The sequence below is a fragment of the Lemur catta genome, chromosome 23 (genome assembly GCF_020740605.2).
Source record: "Lemur catta isolate mLemCat1 chromosome 23, mLemCat1.pri, whole genome shotgun sequence".
Classification (NCBI taxonomy): Eukaryota; Metazoa; Chordata; class Mammalia; order Primates; family Lemuridae; genus Lemur; species Lemur catta.
The window spans coordinates 18534307-18540306 of NC_059150.1; positions in this window are offsets into that span (position 1 = coordinate 18534307).

Below are 6000 nucleotides of genomic sequence, written 5' to 3' on the forward strand. Positions count from 1 at the left end.
ACCTACCAAGATGAAAAGATCTCCTCCCACCAGGCCCCTGTGTAAGGCAGCAGATCGAGCCCACAGGCCTCTGGGAGAGCCAGGCGTGATGCCACAAGGCCAGGGGCAGGGGCAGCTGCTGGTTGAGCAGTGAGATGACGACGGAGGGGAGAGCAGACAGGTGAAGGATGTGGGCTTCTAGGGAGCCCTGAGATCAGAAGAAAGGAGAGCACTGAGGAACACCAGCCTATGCTAACAGACATGAGTGTCCTGTCAGGAAACCAAGGACATTGAGTGTCCCAAACCAGGGGAAGCCTAGTTGGAGAGTGGTTTGGGAAGCAGTGAAGAAAAAATTTCAACATGGAGCCCAAAACAAAGGACTTGGGCCTTTTCAGGGATCTGGGAAATTGAGAAAGAACCCTCAGCTAGGGCCTAGGTTTGAGCTGGGCCGCTGCTTACCCAGGTGGAAACCTCACTCCTCAACCTCCCTTGCAGCTAGGGCAAGACTTGTCGCTAGGTTCCCGCCAAAGGGACGCGAGCAGAAGCTATGGAAGTAATGGCTTGCCCTCCTCTTCCTCTTTCTGCCTTTCCCTTTCTTCCTCTACTCATTCTCTTGATAATCATTTCTCATCACAAGGCTTTTGACACTATCATTAGCCCGACTCATAAATTTATCCCCAGCCAGTGTCTCCCTAAACTCCTGACATGCACATCTAACCCGATATGATGTCTCCATTTACATGTGTGCTGGGAATATGGCATTTAGCGTGCCCAGAAATGAAACTCCTGACCTTCCCTCCAAACCTGCTCCTCCAAGAGCCTTTCTGTCTTCTCTATGCATATGGCCTCATTTTTCTGGTCACTCAAGCCAAAATGCTGACAGTTGTCCTAGACGCCTCTCTTTCTCTCACACCATAGCCCCCTCTGTCAGCAAATCCTGTTGGCTCGACCTACTTGAAGTCAACTTCCCTGCCCCTGCCCAATGTAGGCTTCCAGAGTCTTTTGCATGAACCATTTAATAGGATCCTAACACATTTCCCTGTTTTTACTCTTGCCCTCTGCAGTCTATTTACAGAGAAGCCAGAGTGATTGTTTGCCACTTTAAGTCACATCAGGCCACTCCTCTGCCCACAGTCGGCCTCCCTCCAGAAAAGCCCAAACCCTTACATTTGCCATGGGGCCCTCCCTCCCTTGTTTCCTGACTCATCTCTGTCTTGCTCTCTACTTCCTTCTCTCTCTTTTTTTTTTTTTTAGATGAGGCATCTCCAACAATTGCATTTATTTCGTTGATCTGTAAGAAAATTAAATTTACTTACAATGAAAAGGAAAGGCTTACTTAACAAATGCTTAGATATATGTAATCTATTTCTTCCTAGCTTCCCTAACCCCTCAAGTCACCCAGATATTTGAAAATTACTTCCTTCTCTTTTGCTCACACTTTTGTATTCCTCAAGCAGGAATCTGCCCCAGGGCCTTTGAACTGGCTGTCCCCTCTGCTTGCTTTCCCTCAGATATCTCTGGAGCCTACTCTCTCACTTCCTTCTACTTTTTGCTTAATTGGTTCCCTCTTTATGAGGTCCACCTGACCACATTTAAATTTAATCTACCTCCCCTGACTACCCACACCTTACCCTGCCTACCTTTCTTCCTGGCTAGTATCACCTTCTGCCATACTATATCTTTTTGGATGTTTATTTCCATCCTCACCTCACCTCTGCCCCAGAACAGCCCTCATGAGGACAGGGATTTGATCTGTTTGTTCACTGAGGTGCCTCTAGTATTTTAAACACCCAGGGTGGAAAAACACTGTTCTCTCAATGACTCACGGGCATAACTTTTTACTTCCTGGACTCCTAAACTACTGAGGCCTTGAGATACAAGAAACAGAAACCTTCTACTTTGAGTCACTGTCATTTGGTCTCTGTTAAAGGAGCTAAACAAAATCCTACCTGATTATTTCAATTTTGCAAAATATATATTTAAAAAAAAACCCAATTCTCAAGGAGAAGAGAGAATTTTCAGCAGGCAGAAAGAATGAAATTCTTTTGTGTTTTCTCATTGCTTTGGGTTCACAAGAATCACTTCAAGATTCTTGTGTTCAATTTTTATAGGCCAATATTAGCAGCTAACAGTAATGTTACTATTTTTGACGCCTCAAAAATGATAAAAATAAATATCGTTAACATCTTATCCTGTGAATGGTTTTCTAGGGCCTCAAAGAATCCAATTCTGTTTTTTTCCCCACCCACTTCTCCCCTGTTGTTAGCACCACCTTCTGGCCTTAGTCTAAGCAAACAGGTCATAAAGCAATTAAAGATTACACAAGTGAAAAACACTGAGGAGGGGAGATGACAGTTTGCACCATTGTTTTTCTTTAACATTTCTGCTTCCCATGACAGGAGAAGAGAGGAGGGGCAGAAGCAGCCGCTGCAGCCTAGTATGCACCAGGTGATTGCCTTAGCCAGTCCGGGCCACTTGGTTCCTGGTGGGGGTTCTCTCGGTGGCTTGCGGAAGTCCACCTTCTCCCTGTCTGTTTGGGAGCTTCTGCTGTCTTTTACTCAAAGCATCTTGAAAGCCCACTGCGTCCTAAAGTGAAAGGGTCGGAGAACGGGAGAGCCAAAAGTCCAATTTGAAAGGTTCCGCTCAATTCCAGTGAATTCAAGAACTGTCTCTCCCATGCAGTTATAACATGCTGGGCACCATGTGCGTCCCTGGGATACGGCCTCTGCCCTCCCAGGCCAGCTGGAGGGACGGGTGTAAACGCTCCCCACGTGGGGTAGAGCTTTTGCCTCAAACAAGAGGACAATGGAACCAGACCAGAAAAATGTAATCTGAAAACTGAAACTTAGGAGAGAGTTGGGCTGGGGGGAGGAACCCCTGACTGCGAGTCCCCAGCCTGGCGACAGGACTTTTTGGGTGCTCCACAGGCCAGGGAGCAGGAAGGACCTATGAGCTGCTGCTTTTAAGGGTGAATGCCTACATAAAATGATATGAGGAATACCAGAAAGCATCCAAATATCCTTTCCTGCCACCTGCCATGATGCCTGGAAAACCACCTTTAGAATATTTTTTATGAGGTTCTTAAAGTTCTTCATTCATTGAAAGACCTGTATTAATATGCCAGAGTTCCCCAGGAAGGAGTAATCAACTAGCTCAACGTAACAGATTTCTTGAACACTTATTCTGTGACAAACACAATCAATAAGAAAAAATCGTGACCTTCAAGATGTTCACATTTTAAAGAAAGACACAAGCTTATAACTAGATAATTACAGCTCAGTGGCATGTTGCCATCACAGAAGTATTTGTTTCTCCAGTCGATAAAGATTTACTGAAATCTGCTTTGTTCCGGACACTGTGCTGGACATCAGGGGTGGGAGGCGATGGTGAATAAGAGAGAGAGCATCACTGCAATCATGGAACTTAGGTTCTCATCATGATGAGGGTCAGACTTTAAAAACACATAAACAAGTCAACTTGATAATTTCAGGTAGTCATTAGTGCTACGATGTTACAAAAATGAGAGTTATGAACAACTTTGGATAAGCAAGGCCCATCTAAAGAAGTGATGCTGGCTGGGCACGGTGGCTCACGCCTGTAATCCTAGCACACTGGGAGGCCGAGGCGGGTGGATCGCTCGAGGTCAGGAGTTCCAGACCAGCCTGAGCAAGAGTGAGACCCCGTCTCTACTAAAAATAGAAAGAAATTATCTGGACAACTAAAAATATATATCGAAAAAATTAGCTGGGCATGGTGGCGCATGCCTGTAGTCCCAACTACTCAGGAGGCTGAGGCAGTAGGATCGCTTAAGCCCAGGAGTCTGAGGTTGCTGTGAGCTAGGCTGACGCCACAGCACTCACTCTAGCCCGGGCAACAGAGTGAGACTCTGTTTCAAAAAAAAAAAAAAAAAAAGATGGAAAGGAACTAGCATGCCAAGTCTGGTAGGACAAAACTCCAGGCAGAAGGAGCTGCAAAACCAATCACTTGAAGAGGCGGTGGTCTCCGTTTGCTTGAGGAACAGAGACGAGGCCAGTGTGGATGGACGTTAAGCCTGCAAGACAGGCTAGCGAAAGGCAATGTAGTCGTGGGCTTGGCCAGTTCACGTACATGATGGTAAAGGGTTCGGGTGTCCCCCTAACTGCAGTGGGAAGCCATGGGAGGACTTTAAGCAGGGACGTGCCCTGATCTTATTTACATTTTTTTAAAACATCACTTTGTGGAGGATTAACTCTGGGGGGACAAGTCTGGAAGTAGGCATGTCAGTGACGACGAGGCTCATGTTTCTGTCCAAATGAGAAATGATGGTGAGTTGAGCCAGGCAGTGGAGAAAAAGGGTTGTGAAGTGATTTGGGATCTGTTTCGGTGGGAGAACCAGCTGGACTTGTTAATAGATTGGATAAGGGGGGATGAAAGTATCAAGCAAGACTGATACTGTGGAGGCAGTTAGGTGGGTGAGAGTGACATTGAGAGGTGAAAACTAAAGTTCCCAGCCTGGGTATTATCTGCCTATTTATGGTGACAGTAGTCATGGTGTTCCAGGAGATCCTCTAGGGAGAAAGGGCAAAGAGAGAACTGCGTGAGGATTAAGTGGGAGGCACTCAGCGTTTAGAGGCTGAGCAGAGAAGGAGCCGGCAAAGGACACTGTGGAGAAGCAACCAAAGGGGAGGAAAAGCAGGTGAGTGCAGAGTTGAGGATGCTAAAGACAGTTCCAAGAGCAAGGGAGTAGCTAGGTGAGTAAACTGTAGCTGTGAGGTTGATGAGGATAGAAAACTGACCCAGTGGATTTGGCACTGTGAAGGTCATTGGTAACCTTGACCTCCTAGGCTTCAACGGAGTGGAATGGATGAAAGCCCTGATACATCTGAACAGTGACCAGTCTAGCCTGCCTGAACGCACTGTCTTTGGCATTCCGGAAAGACCACACCCTAAGGTGTGACTCACTCACCTGGGTTCACGTCCTGGCTCTTCCACTCACTACCTGTGTGAACTTGGGCAACTTACCAATCCTTTCTGAGCATCAGTAGTCTCTTCCACAAAATGAGAATAAACACATCTTATAGCATCATCATGGATCTTGCTGGGTGCCATATGTAAAAGCACCAGGCACTAGAAAACAGTAGGTGCTCAATAAGTAGTAGCTTTATTACTTTTACCATCATCATCTCACTTATGTTGCTTGCCCGGTATATTCTGGGTGGGCAAGCTCCTCTCTTCTCTGTGTAACTGCCACCTCTGCATGGCAAGCCCCAGCACAGAATCACCGTGCCTAGCACAGGACCTAAGACGAGCTTCCTGCTCAATACAATGTTTGTGGTGATGACAACTGAACAAGAAATATTTATGGAGCATCAACAGAAACTCTCGGAGAATTCAAGCAGAGGGGAAAATAATCAGTACCTTTCTTCTCTCTCTACAAAGACACCCGGAGCCCACATTGTTACAGAGCCATTAGAGGGTCAAAGACAGCTCCTTTTTCCACTTTCAGAGAGAAGGATGTCCTTTCTTAAAACTTACCCGGGAATTACTTATTGAGTATTTTCCATTGTATATACCACTGCTCTCTAAAGTAGAAAATGTCACTCAAAGAAAATCAGACTTAATACGATGATTCAAAGCTTTATTGAGTATGCTTCACAGATTTTGAGTTGAGAACTACTGCCTTAAGGTCATGGAAAACCAGTGCAAGTGGTTCTAGAAGGAATGGAATTCATGCAACTAGTGCCTAGACTTATACTAGGTGCTCAATAAATATTGAATGAATGAATAAGTCTCCTGGGGCCCCTTTGGCATATTCCTTTTGGGTATCATCCAGAAGAGCTCTGGGGCCTGGCGTGGTGGCTCACACCTGTAATCCTAGCACTCTGGGAGGCCGAGGTGGGTGGATCATTTGAGCTCAGGAGTTCAAGACCAGCCTGAGCAAGAGTGAGACCCCATCTGTACTAAAAATACAAAAATTAGCCAGGCATCGTGGCACATGCCTGCAGTCCCAGCTACTCAGGAGGCTGAGGCAAGAGGATCCCT